Raw genomic sequence first — 20,675 nt, 5'->3', positions numbered from 1 at the left:
ACATTGTATTGTTATCAATTTTTCTTTCCCTTTCTACTTGCTCACAGAGCAGTAGGGCAACACTCCTCCGCCTTAATGGAGGTGCCGCCCCTGAATCAAAACATTCATTTTAGCTTTTTGTTCCAAAGTGCAAACAAATATTAGTAACTGTAAAGTTTAGAAACGTTTGTGTTTGACCACCCTGGCCAGAGTAGAGCGACCAAATCTGACAGGGAGAAGGTCAGGGGGGCCACCAAGTAGTATATGGACAGTTACCTGGTCACCAAAGCAGCTGCAAGTCCAGTTCCACACTTTACATCAGAGTCTTTAGTGCAAAAAGAGGCATTTCCTTACACTCTTTCATTAAATGCATTGTACCCGGTCTGAGAAGCGGTTGTATTCCCCCATTGAAAGTATTGTATCCCTGCTGAGAAGTGCTGGTACTCGCACTTACAAACTAAAAAATGTAGGTATTCAGTGCCGGTGAGTATCTGCCCATCCTAATTTATGGGGCCCCTTGCACTGCCGGAACGTCACTTTCTGTGACGCTCCATGGCTCTGGAGCCTGCACCATATTTACGAGGCAGCACTAAGCCACTTTTTCAGCCTAAAGCTGTCGCGTAAATGTCATTCCCTTTAATATTGTTTTCTTCGCTAAAGGGGGTGTGTTCCCTGCAACATCCATGACTTTTTGACACTGCCCCAGATTTAATAGAAATCATAAATCTGAGGGAGCACCAACAAATCCGCTGTGCTGTGCCATGCAAACCAGGGACCGTATTATTAAATGCCACATATTTTCCATGTTAGCACCAGGCGCACCTTCTAAAAGGAGCACTCAGGACTAAGAAGGGAAGTGCACCATATTACATGGAATGTGCTGCCCCCAAGGCAGCCGCTAACTCTTGCTGCCCTGGGGGCCGCTCCATGTTTCAATGCGCAGGCTGCAACCCTCCTCGAAGGGGAAGTCTAAGGGGTCCATACAACCCCCTTTCACATTTTAAGAGGACAGTTATAAGGTGGCGCACTGACAACGTAGGTGACACACTGTCAGTGCGCTTCCTGACAGCTTCTTTGCCTCTGCTCCTGTGCATGTAATATTTGGGTGCAGAGCCAAAGAAATGCCCTCATTTGCATGGGAACAAATGTATTAGTAGTCGGTAGGTGCAGAGCCCTTGTGGGTCTGATTAGTCTTTAGTGAAAATTCAGGTGCTCCGCTGGTGGAGTCGACTCATTTGTATGGGGCCACACCCCATGCAAAGGAGGGAACACCCTCTAGTTATAGCCCTATCACTATATGTGTGCCAGCGCTCACTGTATTAGAGAATGAGCCTCACAACCATCTGCAGCTCTTTCTCTAATACCAATGAGCCCCGGGGGCTGCAAAGTGGGCGCACATGCCTGTTGCGGTCCTGGGGCACTTTCTATAATATGGCCCCAGGTATAGAAACTGTAGCCCTTATTTTCAGCAGACCTGGATACAAACACTTGCTGATCACAAACCGAGGGACTCATTTGTTAGGCACATTTATTGGCAGGCCATGGTATAGTTACTGCACGTGCTGCTATCTACTTGAGTCTAAGACTGGTGCCCGTGAGAGGAAAGTTATGCCTGTGCAGAATCAATCACATGTATGGCCAGATTCTTGGAAAGCCTAGTAGAGCTGGGCAGAGTTAATGACGTGTCACACGATTGATTGTGAAATAATGGTAAACTTGGGGAAGAGATGCTTCGTATTTCATGATTGCACCATCGAAATATTGGTACAGCTATGGGAAGAGTTTATCACATTGTGCATGCCTCAATAATAGATGAATGCATGAACTGACTAATTATTCAATTAAATTCAATTTAGAGAATGCACTTTTGCCTTCACTGGCCTCTTAGTGCTAAAAAAGCACAAGAACAGAATTGGACACCTCACCCTTAAGGCAACAGATGACAGTAGTACTGATAAGCAGAAAATGTAGGTTTTAGTACTTTCCTTTAGTGTTGGAAACGTGCAATGAAAGGAGACATTTTCAGTCTGTACTAGGTCTTGTGCAATAACACACAGTGGGGCAAATGTACAAGCCCCTATCACCATGGGAGGGTCACATTTTGTGACGTTCCCATGGCAATCGGGGCATTGCCTTATGTACAAGGCAGGGTTAGGCCACGCTTAACGCTGCCTTGTACACTATGGTTATGTTTTTCTCTCTTTATTTTCTTTCTGCCTCTGCCTCTGGTTTTTTGGCTTTTGATTTTCTTTCCATCACTTTTTTCCCTGCTTTCTCCTTTGTTGCCCTTGCCACTGCGATCCCCTGCGGCCCGCCCCCCTCCGATGACCCTTCCCGATCTCATGTTTTCCCGCCTCCCAACTGTCCAGCTGCCCGGCAGCACTACTTAATGGAGGCCACGCACAGCGGGCATGACTTCAGTGTGCCAAAGACAACCCAGTCTGCGCCTGTCCTCACCTGGACCATGCCTAGTTCCAGGGATTCGGGCTTTCGGACCTTCCATTGATATGGCGCTATCACCCTGCTCACAAATCTGGATGCCACACGGTCTGTCACCTAGTGTCACTAAAGGAGGCCCATGGAGTTTTCGCCTCCTGGATCTGCAACCACGCCTTCACCCACGCCAACACGCAATCTTCTCCTGCCGCCCACCCGACCAATACTGTACACAATCGTCTCAACTGCATCCTCCTCAACGTGTGATCCCTTCACAAACATGTCACAGAAATCTGGGACCTTCTTGACACTGCCTCTCCCTTCATCACCTTCTTCATGGAAACCTGGACCAACTCCAGTTCTGCACCAAACATCTCAACTGCCATCCAGAGTCAGAGTCAGAGTCAAAAACACTTTATTCGATTGTTTTAAAATCATAAAAGTATGCTACAGAACCACTTTCAATCATACGAACAAGTTATTAAAATCATGTTAAAAGTTAATATTAAAAAGAGAAGAATTCATGTAAAAACATCTTTACCATCATATTAACAATAATAACAATCTTATAAGGCCTTAACGGTATACAAAGTTTAAGATATTAGCAAACAAGAATATCTTTACAGTTCTATGTACAAAGTGCTAGCAGCCTGGGGAAAAAGTGCAAAACGTGCGGATCATGAGTTCATATTTAACACGGGTCAGAATTACAGAAAACATTGGCCTATTCTTTAGTTCCAGCAATCAATCAACATTAATTATTCAAACTTAATCTTTTTTGTTTTGATCGGATTGACATCTGCCATCCCCAACGGCTACAAAATCACCTGCAAGGACCGCACCGAGGAGGAGACGTTACCATCATCCATAAGAAAACCCTCCGACTGACCACGCACTCAAATGACCCAATCACAACCGGAAAGATTCATTACAACGCAGTGTAAACTACGACTTACCTTTACAATACAACTGTTACGAAGCAACTGCCTTTAAATTGCATGCCATTACAACACATACCATTACAACACATGCCATTATAACGCGTTATAAGGTAAGTAATGGGGATTTTTTTTAGTATTAGGGTGTTTATGGGTTTTGGGGCAAATGGGAATAGTAAATGTTACCCCTTCACTATCCAACACTTTCCCTATTGTTGCACTCACTGGAGTGGAAATAGTAATTTTTACCCCTACACAATCCAACACTTAGTAATTATTACCCCTACACTATTACTTACCTTACCCTACTGTTACCCTAAAAGTATTATGCGTTGTAATGGTATGCGTTGTAATGGAGTGCATTGTGATGGTAGTTTTAAAAAATGCGTTGTAATGGCATGCGTTGTAAAATCATGCAATGTAATGGTAGTTGTGATGTAAATACTGCTTTGTAAAAGCATGCATTGCAATTTGCATGCATTGTAACATCGTATATTCAATGACAACCTTGGAACATCTCGACTTCCAGACCAGATCAACCCCAAGACCCTCCTCCGCAGCACCCTCGTCTGCAGGCCACCTGATCCCTGCACACCGTTCACCGATGACATCTTAGACCTCATTGTACTCCAGACTCCCGCATCCACAGAGTACATCCTACTTGGGGACCTCAACTTCCACCTAGACTACCCCAGTGACCAGAACACAGCCTCCCTACTGGTGAACCTTGCTAACATCGGACTCAAGCAGCTAGTGACCCCACAGAGGCACACAGCTGGACACACACTCAACCACATTTTCTCCGCCAGCTGGAACATCACCTACAGCCAAGCAGGAACATCACCTACAGCCACATCACTGAGCTCCTTTGGAACGACTTCCACTGTGGGAAACTCACCCTCGCCACTCCCACCTTACACCACTGCCCTCCTCGCCCCCTGTCGCAGCTGGAACAAGGTCACTGAAGAACGTCTCATCGACCTCCTCTGGACAAGTCCCCTAACAACACCAACATACGCCAACACCGCAGCTCACAATCTTCACCGATGGATCTCTGTTATAATCTGATGTCTGTCTTCTTTAAGGAACTATATGATGTCATGTAGAATGTGAGCTTCAGTGAGCGTTTACAGGAGTTTAATTTTATTGTACAATATATACCTGGGTCGAATAACAAATCTGCTGACTGTTTGTCGCGATTACCACTGGAGGAAAGCAGTGGTGATGACAAGGAAGAATGTGTATTTTGGGTTGCTGAAAATGCACTGGCACAAGATGAGTGGAGGGATGGTGTGACTAAAGATAGGATTCTAACTGAGCTCAAAACCTGGATAAGTCAGGGTTGGCCAGACTATAAATCCTTGGATCAGGAAATGAAAACGTATTGGTCTGTTAAAGATGAAATTTCTTTTGTGGGGGACAATTTACTGAGAGGTCTGAGGGTAATTCCCCCAATTGAATTTAGAGACAAAATCATAAACACTGCTCATGAGGGTCATCTTGGAAGGAGTCTCACCAAGGCTAGAGTGAGAGAAAGATACTGGTGGCCTACTATGGACCGTATTATTGAAGGTGTGGTTAAAGACTGCACTTTGTGTGCATCTAATGACAAGTCGTATGCAACCAATCACACACCCTTGTCACCGGTAAAAGTTCCTGAGATTGTGTGGACGAAGTTAGGTTTAGACATTATGGGACCATTTGATTTGTTACCACCAAGTGAGCGTTTTGTCATTTTATTGGTAGATTACACATCTAAATGGGTGGTAACGAAGTGTACTTCTTCTGTAAATGCCAAATCTGTTATTGAGTTTCTAAAGGGAGTGTTTGCTTTTGAAGGATTACCTAAATTCCTGATAACAGATAATGGTGTGCAATTCGTCTCTAGTGAGATGAACGATTTTCACAAAAATTGTGGTGTGATTCATCAAAAAACAGCATTATATTCTCCTCACTAATGGTTTAGCGGAGAGAATGAACAGTTTGGTTAAAACTTGCCTTCAACGTGCGTTGGATACCAAATTATCTCTTAAAGAGATCTTGAGAGACACCTTGTGGGCACATAGAACCACACCTAATGCTGTTACTTTAACTTCTCCTTTTGAAGCCTTGAGGGGCAGAAAGGCGATCTCCAAGTTAAATCCTGTTTGGATGCCAATAGTTGACGGAAAAACTTTATCAGCTGAAATAAAAAAAAACAAGATCTTAAAGTATCAAAGTCAATACAAAACAAGATATGATTCTAAAATGACTGTGAAAGGGAAGAAGTGGAATGTTGGAGACAGGGTTTTGATAAAGAATCCTAGGCACACGCTTAAGGGCAAGAGTACCTTCACGGGTCCTTTCACTATTGTCTCCATTAAAAAAATTGTGTGAAAGTTAGCAATGGTAGCATTTGGAGTATGTCCAGGTTAGTCAAATGTTTGAAGAATAGTTCTAGTCCTTCGAATTGTTGAAGCTGTTCTCAAAATGATGTTTATGATGTTGAGTCATTCACTCATGACCAATGTGCTGGAACTTCTAGTACCGATTTAACATCTACTGATTCTAGTTCAAGTCACTTTTCCAGTAGACAACGTCATTTTCCGTTGAAATTTAAACATTATATTATGTCTTGAACTGCAGTTGCTAAGTTTTCTTGTTATGTTATTTTTACTGCATCTAACTTGACCATTTCTTTTCTTTTGTTTGGTCATTCTATTTCAGGTTTCTTGTTGTGCTGTTTTGCTTGATTTATTGGGGAGTGGATGTGTTATAATCTGATGTCTGACTTCTTTAAGGAACTATATGATGTCATGTAGAATGTGAGCTTCAGGCAGAGCAGTTCGTGTTAGCCTGGAAACTGACTGGATGTTGATGCTGTGTCTCATTAAAGATACTTAAACTACACAAATTGAGTATCCTTCTTTTTAACAATCTCCAACTGTGCCGATGCTCTGTCACCCCTCAAGAAGACACCAGGTAAGTCACACTCTAAGAAAGCAAGCTGGTTCCTCCAGCCCTACATGAGTCCAGACATACCAGCTGACGACTGAAGAAGAGATGGAAGAACAACAAAACCCTGGAAACCCACCCAACCTTCAAATCCACTGCCAATGCACAATACCTTCTCTCATAACCACAAAGAAAATGGCCTTCCAAGACAGAATAAACGTCAATGCACATTGCAATAAAGAACTCTTCACCATCGTCAAGGAGTTCACCAGGCCCAACAGCGAGACCACAGACGTCCCATGCTCCCAAGACCTCTGCAATAAACTCAGCACCTTCTTCCACCAGATGATCAGGCATATCTTTGATGGCTTCGACACCCAAGGCCCCGTCACCATGCCCACCACCTCCGTACACTATTACCCCGCACCCCAACAGATCACGCTCAACTAGACTCCACTCACCACAGTTGACACACTCAAAACCATGTAGACCCCTCCAGGTCCTTAAGACCCTCATGGATGAATAGTCACACTGTACAAACCCTTGATTGATTGATTGATTGTGGAGCCCTGAGGGATTCCATGAAAAGTAACCTGTAAGGCCGACTTGAAAGGTGGAAGCATTGCTGATTGTGGCCAATTAGTTAGAAAAGAATGTGAACCAGGCTACCCCTGTAGCAAATGCCCGAAATCCACAAGATGCCTGACCATAATATAATGATCAACTCTTTCGAATGCTGAGGACTAGTCTAAGAGGATAATTGCAAAGGAGGCACCCTGGTCAACAATCAGGCGTAGTTCTTCCAATGTCAAGGCCTATTCAGTCTCTGCAAACCTAAACTGCCAGTCATCAAGGTAATTCTTTTCCTCAAGTAACTTTGCCAGTTTCTGCCAGCAATGGGGTGGGGGTGGGGTGGGGGAGTCAACACATGATGGAATCGGATTTACAGTTTTTTCCTATTCTGTATGTCGACCCCCTCCTTGCCTGTTCCTCCCCCACACCTGCACCGGCCACCATTGCAATCATTTTAACCACTTTGTGCATAACTGGGAGAAAGGAGATGTCTCTATAGTTACTTACATTGCTACTATCCTTTCTTTAGGAGTGGTTTATTAGCTCTTTTGTTTCCAGTCATTCGGGAGTACACCAGCTTTTAATGATAGGCTAATCAATTTTTTTAGGAGATCAAAATCACTGACCCCTTATGTATTTATTTTAAAACATTTTTTATAGCGCTGGCTGGACCCTAGGGGATTACATCAAGATTACAGCAAGATAAGCATTAGGTTACAGCGAGTCAAGAGCAGTAATATTAGTAAAAAGGAAAAAAAATACAGACCAATAAGGTCAATAGAAACACTGACAAACATGAGTACCAAAGACTAATGACATAGGGATTAACAATATACTTTAGCGAGTAAAGAGTGAAAAACAGCAAGTGTGGTTGGGCAGGCTGAAAAAGGGAGGGGTGGGAAACTTGGATGGGGCGACATTAAAAGGGGAAGGGTGAAGAAGCACTGGGTCAGTGAGGACTGAGCAAAAAAAGGGGATTAAGTTGAATGAGAGGGGAAGGAAGGAAGATTAAATGGGGTGGCTGTAGGATGAAGGGGGAAGAGGCAGTCAGGAGATTAGTAAGGAGAGGCCTGGACAGAGAGACGAGTGCTAAGACAATAAGAAGACTTAGTGAAATGGGAGGGTAATGAAGTAGGATAGGGTAGATTGTGAGAGAAGGAGCGGGAGGAGGAAGTCAGCAGATCGATGAGTGTGCAACAAAACAGTGAGACGCTGTATAGGGACAAGTATCTAGTGTAGGGATTAAGGACCCCAGTAGTAGTTGAGAAGGTGCAATTTCAGGGCTATTTTTAAGCTGTAGTAGGAAGGGTTGCAGCGTAATTCTATGGGGAGTGAATTCCAGATGGTTGGCACATTTCCAGAGAAGGAGCGTGATTGTGTGAATTTCTTATTTAACTTATTCATTTTTTTATTTAAAAAAGAGGCCAGGCACTCATCATCTGGAGATCCTAGTTTGATATTATTCAAGATAGACAAGGTTTCTGCTTCCTCAACTATCTGAAAAGAGGACCAGCTAGTCTTTGGGTAGCAGTGAATCTACTATCCAACAACTCCCTATTCACTTTAATACTCTCATAAAACTTGCTGATTTCCTTTATAAAATGACAGATAAGGGAGTCACAAAAATCTTGAGAGGATGTAAAGAACCAGAGGTGCTGCTAGGCTGGAGGCAAGATCTTAAGGTATGAAAAGTTCCTAAGTTGTAGTCTGAGGCCCTCATTTAAGAGAAATTAACTTAGGGCAGCATCCCAAGTCTTCTTGCTGTGCTGCCCTACGCGACTGTGAAAGGGCAGGAATGCCCCGTATTGATACCTTTCAAGACAATATCAAGTGGGACCATTCCATTGATTTAGCCTCTCTGAAACATAGGCAACTGTCAGGGATTTTACACCTGGAACACAATTCTTCACATAGCAAGCCCATTAGCCCAGTCTTAGAAATGTATAACATGAAAGTCATTGGCTCAGACCTCTACAGCTCAGAACTCTGGGGGTGCGAGAACCTAATAACTCTTACTTCTTCGGAAAATAGGTTCTTGAGAAAACTTACTAGACTGCCACAAAGTACCCCAATGAGACCATTATTATTTGATCTGGGGAGAAAACCGATCGCAGCCGTAGCTAAACTTCGACCCCTCCTTTATTGGAGTAGACTCTGGTCTACGCCGGAGCTCGCAGGCTATGTGAAAGTTTTTTTGAAATAATAAGGGCTGATGCTCTACACCGCGTTAAATGGCTATGGGCGGTCAGAGACCTTTTGTTTAACTTAGGTATGTCCTCCCTATGGTGTGAGCCTGAAAACTCAAACTTTCCCACAAAGGAGGTCCTGAAGGCCAAATATTGGGAATGGTTTCAGTATAACAACATAAGAAACAGTGAGCCATCCTCCCTAACAGGCCTGTTTTCTGGAACATTAAGCCATGCCTAAGCTGGAGACATACTGGGACCTAATCACAGAACTGCTATACTGCAAACTGTACTTTCAGTTTAGGGTAGGCACCTTGCCAGTGAGAGCAGTCACTGCTAGATGAAACACGCTAGTAGTTGACACATGCCCGGGGTGTAGTCTAGCCACAAATCTTTGGCTCATCTTCTTTTTGTTTGTGCTGCATATGGTGCTCCGCGTCATATCTGACTGCACGACGCGGCAGCTCCTGGGCACTGGAATTTGTAAGCTGCTGGGCACTGGACGGGCCAGCAAAGCTGAACCTATCCTGCGGACCGATACCTCACCATCCATTGCAATTGCCATGGCAAAATTCCTAGGGTGGTCATGAGTATTAAGGGCCTACTCATTACGTCTAAGTGAGGATACAAAATGATGTGACATAACATAGCCGTTCTCTACTAAGCAATATAGGATATAATAGTGAGAATTATTCAGCAATATTGAAATGAGCTTTAAATGTAGAAGGTGGACCATAACTATTGTTAACCTTATTTAAGATTGTAAAGTGTATTGTATATATTTTAAAATGTTTTTATAACATTTTTTGTATGAGCTTTTATCAAGTTTTATGATGAGTGCATTCACCTTACCTTTTGAAGGCCAGGTTTTGCATGTACTATCACTGAGTCATATGATCATGAGATCTTAAAGATGGTCTTAATTAGTGCGTGCATTTTTTTTTAAAACACATAAAAAAAGGAAAAAAAGAAATAACTCCCTTTTATATTCAATAATTGAATGTTTTTCCCATTGCCACCTGTTTTATCTAATCAATTCTATCTGTATTTTTTTGTAAATGCTTTTATGACTTAAATTTGTATAATAAAGCTGTTTAAATGGATAGAACGCCGATTGATGACGGCGCACAGCCTCACAGCTGACTTGCAGAATGAAAAGGGAGCAGGCCGGTGATATTGAAAAAAATCTAAAATAATTGCTTGCAAACAGCATCTGCGTGGACCTTCATTTGACCGCATTAGCTAATAAAGCCAGAACGATTGGTTTTGCCAGTGGTTGTTTAAACAGTTTTGTGCAGGATACAATTGCAGGTCATTGGCACTGCAGTGTGGTGAAGGTTATGCAATGGTTACCTGTGGGCTGCAATCCATCTCTGTTATACACAGAGCTCAGATGGCAGCCTTCTCAGACTGGCACCACTTACAAGCAGTGCACGTGCACCAGCGCCGGGTCGCTGCACCCCATTATCTGCGAGAAATACTCATCAGATAAAAATCCATTGGCCACGCGGCCCCTGCTTCACACATGCAGAGTCTGTCGCGAGCGTTCCGATCGACGCGTGCGCAGGGGCAGGCTGAGTGGTTTCCAGGAAGACGTGAACCCCGGGAGAGCAATTCCATTGCAGGTATCCTCTGTAAGGGCAATAACACACGGCTAAAAGGCGGTTTTAATTTCACCGATAATGGGGCTGAAGCATCTGCCTTGTATGTAGAGATCACAGAGTAGATTGCATTGCACTGCGCATGTGCCTGGCAGGGCTTTAAGTGGGGTGAAAAAAGTGATGGGTTCCAAAAGGGGAGTGGCCGATGTCATTAGGAGAGTGGCATAAATACATGAACTAAGGGCTTATTTATGAGAGGCTTGCAACGTTTGAGTGTCACCTTTACTGATGCCTCAGCAGCGCAAACCTCTCAACAATATATATGAGGCCGTGCAAAGCCCCGCAAAGTGTCTGTGCATGCCTCATAGATATGGAGTAAGACAAAGCAGTGCAACCCTCTGCGTTGCTTCATTCTGCACCAGAGAGGCGTTGCCATGTGTTTTCCCATGCAACACCCATGGATTTTGATGATGACCCAAAGTTACTTAATCACGTACACCTGGGGAAGCACCAAAACCTTACGCCTACCCAAAGCAGGTGTAGTGAGGACAAATATTTTTACTTCTCCATGTTTTTACCTCTTTCCATGTGTGATGAAATGCCTCTTTGGATTGTTTTTGTGCATAAAGGTTCCCTTCCCCCCACGAAAACAATCCTGCCTGTAATGGAGGCACCCTTAAATCATGGCTCAAGGGCGCCTGCATGGGCGCGAGGCAGCAAATTGGGCAACACAGCAGGGGAAAAAGAACGGGAATCCAGCATATTCCATAAATACGGTGCATTCCTGCCCTTTCAAAATGGCGTAGGGCAGTGCAGCAAGACTTGCTGCGGTGCCTTATGCCAGTTTCTCTTAAATGAGACCCCTAATTTCTCTGATTTTCACAGTGGCCACTCCCAGTATGTTGGTCTCTCTCTAAGCTATCTGGTATTGTATCCAGATACACAACAACTGACAAGTACCTAAAACTAGCCAGGACTATTGGATTTGTTAATGATTTTGTTGTAGGTAATTAATATTGAATATTTTTTTTAATATGAGACTGTCAATTTTCACAACCGCGTACCTCCTTCACACACATTTGCAAATAATAAAAATTGCCAATGGATTACATGAAGTGCGCACTACAGAGAGGCCAAGGAGTGGATGAGCATCTATTCTGAACACCTTTCTGACCCACTGACAGGCCCTGTGTGAAACTCACACTTCCCTCAGCCTCAACTCCAGAGCTCACAATCGAGGCCCATTGTAAACACAGGAGGTGACTCAGTTCAAAGATGCGCTATACAAGATGGATACGCTCCATAACGAAGTATAGAAATTCATCATCCTGAAAATAGCAGACACTGCTCTGGAGGACAAGTTCAAGGTTAACCCCTTGTGAGCTGGTGACGGCTCCCGTCCGTCATGGCACACAGTGCGCGTGTGCTGATGACGGCCGGGAGCTGTCACGACCACGCCCGCGATCGGAATGTGCCGCACAGGAGCGGAATTCCGGCCGCGGGCTAGGGGTTAAGATTAAGAAATACATATGAAACATAAACAGGAATTCAATCTCTGTTATGAATTACCTTTATTTTTTCATAATTGTTATTCAGAAATCAAGGAGTCTCTTTGCCTCTAAACAAGTTCAGTCTCCGTAAGGGACCCATTTTAACGTCCGTTCTCAATTACTGTCGGGTCTGATGCCCAGACAGACTAGCCCACTTATAGCCCTGGTGCCAGGCCTTCATTGAAAGGAAGGACACACAACCTGCTCTGTCATTTCACAGATTGGCATTCAGTACATACTGTCTTTCTTCCTGCCAGTGTGGCTGATGGCATCTGTAGTGGAATTTACATGATGCGCACTTTGCCCCCTCCATTAAGCGTCAACAGGGACGACTGGGCATCAAAAGCAGCCTTGGCAAAAAGGCTCAAACCAGCCCTGCTCCCTTCCTCTCCGCGTGTTATCTTTTCCAGCCGTTCTCGCTCTCTCTCCTCCTCTGGGTAGCATCCTCCCCAGCCTCAAAGCATGTAAATGATTGCACATCTTTATTTCTCAGTGTGTAACCATTAACTGAATATTCTACCTCAAGCATTCCATCACCAGCACCCAAACACTTACATCACTGTTCTACGGAGTCTGTCAGGAACCAAAATGGTCCCGTCAACTCTAACTCAGAAGACACTACACTCTTCTCCCACTCCTCTCCCCCTCTGGTGTCTCTCACACTCTCCCATACTTTCTTCCTCCCTCTCTCTCACTCTTTTGAAGCTCCTTTGTGTCTGCCCCCATTAACCTCCACAAGGGGGACAGCGACAGAGGTACCAGCAAAGATCTTGTAGTTTCAAACCCGACCTCCAGTGATTCCACCCCCTGGGGAAATGTCTGGTGGAAAAAAGGCCAGCCCAGGCCTGAACAGCAAGGAATAACCATTAGTCCTACCTCTAGCTCTTCTGCAGATTTCTATGCTTAAGGGAAGGATTAGAAAAGACAGAAAATAAACATGGCTTCGGTAGTGGCTCCAGATGTCCCGGATCTGTTGAGATACTGTTGTGGTATTTGGAAGGTTGTGCCAGTACCTCAGCACATTTATTTAAATTAAACATATATGTCCCTGATTTCAGAGACATGGTAGAGAAGCATTTTGTAGTAAAGTGTGACACCAACCCCTTCTGTGTTTCATGGTATTCCGCAATAGAGTGGCAGCAAAGCTGGCATCACCTAAAAAACAATTCTCCTTTCTGTCTATTTCAGACACGCCTTGGAGCTGGCAGACAAGGTGAGAGTGCTCAGTGCGACTGGCAAGTGTTGTATTAGTCCTATGTTTCTCTCCTGATTGCTGCCCAACTATAGGCCTTTCACTATTTCTATGACCTGTCGTGGTTTCAGTTTCAAAAGTATGGTCGCTTTACTTTGAGTAAATGAACCAAATGGGATGTGGCTCCGCTCTCATATGTTTTCTGCTATACTGTTTAAAGTTTGTAATCTTTTTCAACAGTGTGGTTGGTGCTTTATGTGAATCTCCCACTGAGCATTGAGGGTATGATACTGATTCTGATGCGTGCTTCTTGGGTCCCAAGATTCACAAACACATAAGCACTCGAAAAGGCTCCATTCATTCAATTTTCAAAAAAAGTGTTCGCATATTTTTTATGTGCTGTTTTCATTTATTTTTTATCAATGCGTCGTTATTAAATCATCATAACTTTCAAAATTCTTTTTTTCAATCATTATGCCCGATGCATTTCGAGCTAACTGCTCTTCCTCAGGGGACATTTTATCTGAAAAAAGACATCAAATCATGTATAGGTACAAAACAAGTAATTGCTTCTATAATCAGCATCGATTCACATTATTACCACGTGACCCCAATGCGTACATTGTGCGTGTTCCTTATTGCTGTAGTATCAGTCTACGTGTGACCTTATAGCATTTCACTACCTAAGTGATATAGTGTTTCTCACGAGTGCTCAAAAATCGCATTAACACTGATCGTGCACTAACCTGGGCGGTTCTTACAATGTCTCGTGCCCGAAACTGTGGAGACAAACATTAAACAACACTTAACCATTGAGTATGTAACATATATATATTGAACATCTCAAACGTAAAACAGATAGAAAACTTAATGAAGTACACGCTGAGGCCCTCTTAAGACTTTATCGTTCTACTGGGAATCGGCACTTTTCTTCTTTGATAAAAATATATAAAGTAAAAATTCCTCCTGTGCTATCATATGCAACAGAGTATATTCCGATAAAACAGTGGACCTATATGGACCGTAAAGAGGGGAAAATCTTAAAAAGAATAATGAAGGTCTCTGATTCCATGCCAGTTCAAGCTCTACGTTTGGAATTCTCTATCACAAGTTCCTACGCCACAGCGGTAGCCAATGTAATTAGGTGGAGCTACAATCTTCTCCACGCAAAGGAGGGCACATTAAGATACTTACTGAAAAAAGAAACCTTTGACGATGAAACAAAAAACCAGACTTTTTTAAACAATATGACAGCTATATTTCACATGGCAGAAATTAACCCGGAAATCTTGCTCAGCTGGTCAGCAGCCCAACTGAAACTCTTTTTAAAATGCTTCACCCCGAAGTTAAGCTATGAACTAGACTACGAACATTGTAAAAAATTGTCAACATATAAATCCTTCGTAGACTCTCTGGAATACCACCATACTCATCCATATATCGGGTTCTCCCTGACTCACGGCGCAAGGAGGTCAATCACTATGTTAAGACTGGGTATCTTACCCGTACTATCCTACACAGTAAGATGGTTGCCAGGAGGATCGTCGCTATGCCCCTTGTGTGAAGGGGGTGACCAAAATATTGAGCACTTGCTGTTCGTGTGTCCTAGTACAAAAGTAACTTTAGCACGCACAAGATACCTAGCCCCTATTTATCGCACTTGTAGAATCATCCGAGTGAGTGAACTATTAGAGTTGTGTAAACAGCCACCAAATGAATTTGTTTGCTACAATTTCTTTAAATTTTTAAAATCTTTTTTACCATTGTATTGATTAAATGTGAAACTATTTTTTATTTCTGTAAACTGTATATTTGTAGTCCTCTGTCGAGTACCAATACAAATAAAACTTTTGACTTTGACTTTGACTTTGAGTAGAGTGACCAAATCCGACAGAGAGAAGGTCAGGGGGGCCACCAAGTAGTATATGGACAGTTACCTTGTCACCAAAGCAGTTGCAGGTCCAGTTCCACACTTTACATCAGAGTCTTTAGTGCAAAAAGAGGCATTTCCTTACACTCTTTCATTAAATGCATTGTACCCGGTCTGAAAAGCGGTTGTATTCTCCCATTGAAAGTATTGTATCCCTGCTGAGAAGTGCTGGTACTCGCACTTACAAACTAAAGAATGTAGGTATTCAGTGCCGGTGAGTATCTGCCAATCTTAAGCACTCTGGCCCTAATTTTTTAGGCCCCTTGCACTGCCGGAACGTCACTTTCTGTGACGTTCTGTGGCTCTGGAGCCTGCACCATATTTACGAGGCATTACTAAGCCACTTTTTCAGCCTAATGCTGCCTAGTAAATATCATTCCCTTTAACATTGTTTTCTTCGCTAAAGGGGGTGTGTTCCTAGCAACATCCATGACTTTTTGACACTGCCCCAGATTTAATAGAAATCATAAATCTGAGGGAGCACCAACAAATCCGCTGTGCTGTGCCATGCAAACCAGGGACCGTATTATTAAATGCCACATATTTTCCATGTTAGCACCAGGCGCACCTTCTAAAAGGAGCACTCAGGGCTAAGAAGGGAAGTGCACCATATTACATGGAATGTGCTGCCCCCAAGGCAGCCGCTAACTCTTGCTGCCCTGGGGGCCGCTCCATGTTTCAATGCGCAGGCTGCAACCCTCCTGCAAGGGGAAGTCTAAGGGGTCCATACAACCCCCTTTCACATTTTAAGAGGACAGTTATAAGGGGGTGCACTGACAACGTAGGTGACACACTGTCAGTGCGCTTCCTGACAGCTTCTTTGCCTCTGCTCCTGTGCATGTAATATATGGGTGCAGAGCCAAAGAAATGCCCTCATTTGCATGGGAACAAATGTATTAGTAGTCGGTAGGTGCAGAGCCCTTGTGGGTCTGATTAGTCTTTAGTGAAAATTCAGGTGCTCCGCTGGTGGAGTCGACTCATTTGTATGGGGCCACACCCCATGCAAAGGAGGGAACACCCTCTAGTTATAGCCCTATCACTATATGTGTGCCAGCGCTCACTGTATTAGAGAATGAGCCTCACAACCATCTGCAGCTCTTTCTCTAATACCAATGAGCCCCGGGGGCTGCAAAGTGGGCGCACATGCCTGTTGCGGTCCTGGGGCACTTTCTATAATATGGCCCCAGGTATAGAAACTGTAGCCCTTATTTTCAGCAGACCTGGATACAAACACTTGCTGATCACAAACCGAGGGACTCATTTGTTAGGCACATTTATTGGCAGGCCATGGTATAGTTACTGCACGTGCTGCTATCTACTTGAGTCTAAGACTGGTGCCCGTGAGAGGAAAGTTATGCCTGTGCAGAATCAATCACATGTATGGCCAGATTCTTGGAAAGCCTAGTAGAGCTGGGCAGAGTTAATGACGTGTCACACGATTGATTGTGAAATAATGGTAAACTTGGGGAAGAGATGCTTCGTATTTCATGATTGCACCATCGAAATATTGGTACAGCTATGGGAAGAGTTTATCACATTGTGCATGTCTAAATAATGGATGAATGAATTAACTGACTAATTATTGAATTAAATTCAATTTAGAGAGTGCACTTTTGCCTTCACGGGCCTCTTAGTGCTAAAAAAGCACAATAACAGAATTGGACACCCCACCCTTAAGGCAACAGATGACAGTAGTACTGATAAGCAGAAAATGTAGGTTTTAGTACTTTCCTGTAGTGTTGGAAACGTGCAATGAAAGGAGATATTTTCAGTCTGTACTAGGTCTTGTGCAATAACACACAGTGGGGCAAATGTACAAGCCCCTATCACCATGGGAGGGTCACATTTTGTTACGTTCCCGTGGCAATAGGGGCCTTGCCTTATGTACAAGGCAGGGTTAGGCCACGCTTAATGCTGCCTTGTACACTATGGTTATGTTTTTCTCTCTTTATTTTCTTTCTGCCTCTGCCTCTGTTTTTTTGGCTTTTGATTTTCTTTCCTTCACTTTTTTCCCTGCTTTCTCCTTTGTTGCCCTTGCCACTGCGATCCCCTGCGTCCCGCCCCCCTCCGATGACCCTTCCCGATCTCATGTTTTCCCGCCTTCCAACTGTCCAGCTGCCCGGCAGCACTACTTAATGGAAGCCACGCGCAGCGGGCGTCACTTCGGTGTGCCAAAGAAAACCCAGTCTGCGCCTGTCCTCACCTGGACTATGCCTAGTTCCAAGGATTCTGGCTTTCGGACCTTCCATTGCTATGACGCTATCACCTGCTCACAAATCTGGATGCCACACGGTCTGTCACCTAGTGTCACTAAAGGAGGTCCATGAAGTTTTTGCCTCCTGGATCTGCAACCACGCCTTCACCCACGCCAACATGCCAGCTTCTCTTGCCGCCCACCCGACAAATACCGCACACAATCGTCTCCACTGCATCCTCCTCAACGTGTGATCCCTTCACAAACATGTCACAGAAATCTGGGACCTTCTTGACACCGCCTCTCCCTTCATCACCTTCTTCATCGAAACCTGGACCAACCCCAGTTCTGCACCAAACATCTCAATTGCCATCCCCAACGGCTACAAAATCACCTGCAAGGACCGCACAGAGAAGGAGGCATTAACATCATCCATAAGAAAACCCTCCGACTGACCACGCACTCAAATGACCCAATCACAACCGGAAAGATTCATTACAACGCAGTGTAAACTACGACCTACCTTTACAATACAACTGTTACGAAGCAACTGCCTTTACATTGCATGCCATTACAACACATACCATTACAACACATGCTATTATAACGCGTTATAAGGTAAGTAATGGGGATTTTTTTTAGTATTAGGGTGTTTATGGGTTTTGGGGCAAATGGGAATAGTAAATGTTACCCCTACACTATCCAACACTTAGTAATGTTTACCCCTACACTATCCAAAACATACCCTACTGTTGCACTCACTGGAGTGGGCATAGTAATTATTACCCTTACACGATCCAACATTTACACTACTGTTACCCTAAAAGTATTATGCGTTGTAATGGTATGCATTGTAATGGAGTGCATTGTGATTGTAGTTTTAAAAAATGCGTTGTAATGGCATGCGTTGTAAAATCATGCAATGTAATGGTAGTTGTGATGTGAAGACTGCGTTATAAAAGCATGCATTGCAAATTGCATGCATTGTAACATCGTATATTCAATGACAACCTTGGAACATCTCGACTTCCAGACCAGATCAACCCCAAGACCCTCCTCCGCAGCACCCTCGTCTGCAGGCCACCTGATCCCTGCACACCGTTCACCAATGCCATCTTAGACCTCATTGTACTCCAGACTCCCGCATCCACAGAGTGCATCCTACTTGGGGACCTCAACTTCCACCTAGACTACCCCAGTGACCAGAACACAGCCTCCCTACTGGAGAACCTTGCTAACATCGGACTCAAGCAGCTAGTGACCCCACAGAAGCACACAGCTGGACACACACTCGACCCCATTTTCTCCGCCAGCTGGAACATCACCTACAGCCAAGCTGGAACATCACCTACAGCCACATCACTGAGCTCCTTTGGAACGACTTCCACTGTGGGAAACTCACCCTTGCCACTCCCACCTTACACCACTGCCCTCCTCACCCCCTGTTGCAGCTGGAACAAGGTCACTGAAGAACGTCTCGTCGACCTCCTCTGGACAAGTCCCCTAACAACACCAACAGACGCCAACACCGCAGCTCACAATCTTCACAGATGGATCTCCATCTGTGCCGATGCTCTGTCACCCCTCAAGAAGACACAAGGTAAGTCACACTCTAAGAAAACACGCTGGTTCCTCCTGCCCTACATGAGTCCAGACATACCAGCTGACGACTGGAGAAGAGATGGAAGAACAACAAAACCCTGGAAACCCACCCAACCTTCAAATCCACTGCCAATGCACAATACCTTCTCTCATAACCACAAAGAAAATGGCCTTCCAAGACAGAATAAACGTCAATTCACATTGCAATAAAGAACTCTTCACCATCGTCAAGGAGTTCGCCAGGCCCAACAGCGAGACCACAGACGTCCCATGCTCCCAAGACCTCTGCAATAAACTCAGCACCTTCTTTCACCAGATGATAAGGCAGATCTATGATGGCTTCGACACCCAAGGCCCCGTCACCATGCCCACCACCTCTGTATACTATTACGCCGCACCCCAACAGATCACGCTCAACTGGACTCCACTCACCACAGATGACACACTCAAAACCATGTAGACCCCTCCAGCGCCTTGAGACCCTCACGGATGAATAGTTGCACTGTACAAACCCCTGATTGATTGATTGCTTGATTGATTGATTGATTGATTGATTGTGGAGCCCTGAGGGATTCCATGAAAAGTAACCTGTAAGGCCGACTTGAAAGGTGGAAGCATTGCTGATTGTGGCCAATTAGTTAGAAAATAATGTGAACCAGGCTACCACTGTAGCCCAATGCCCGAAATCCACAAGATGCCTGACCATAATATAATGATCAACTCTTTCGAATGCTAAGGACTGGTCTAAGAGGATAATTGCAAAGGATGCACCCTGGTCAACAATCAGGAGTAGTTCTTCCAATGTCAAGGCCTATTCAGTCTCTGTAAAGCTAAACTGCCAGTCATCAAGGTAATTCTCTTCCTCAAGTAACTTTGCCAGTTTCTGCCAGCGATGGGGGGGGGGAGTCAACACATGACGGAATCAGATGTAATTTTTTTCTTTCCTATTCTGTATGTCGACCCCCCCTTTCCCGTTCCTGCCCCACATCTCTCCGCTTACCTGCACCGGCCGCCACTGCAATCATTTTAACCACTTTGTCCATAACCGGGAGAAAGGAGATGGCTTATAGTTACTTACATTGCTACTGTCCTTTCTTTAGGAGTGTTTTATTAGCCCTTCTTTTTCCAGTCATTCGGGAGTACACCAGATTTTAACAATAGGCTTATCAATTAGGTTTTTAGGGGATAAAAATCACTGACCCCTTTTTTTATGTATTTATTTATTTATTTAAAAAAGTTTTATATAGCGCTGGATGGACCCTAGGGTATCAGAGCGTTTACATGGTTACATCAAGATAAGCATTAGGTTACAGTGAGTCAAGAGCAGTAATGCAAGAGAGGTGAGGTAACATTAGTACAAAGGAAAAAAAATATAGACCAATAAGGTCAGTAGAAACACTGACAAACATGAGTACCAAAGACTAATGACAGCCGGATTAACAATATAATATAGCGAGTAAAGAGTGAAAAGCAGCAAGTGTGGTTGGACAGGCTAAAAAAGGGAGGGGTGGGAAACTTGGATGGGGCGACATTAAAAGGGGAAGGGTTAAAAAGCACTGG

Source organism: Lissotriton vulgaris, chromosome 3_1, assembly GCF_964263255.1.
Source record: "Lissotriton vulgaris chromosome 3_1, aLisVul1.2, whole genome shotgun sequence".
Classification (NCBI taxonomy): Eukaryota; Metazoa; Chordata; class Amphibia; order Caudata; family Salamandridae; genus Lissotriton; species Lissotriton vulgaris.
Note: the sequence above shows the minus strand (reverse complement) of the source record.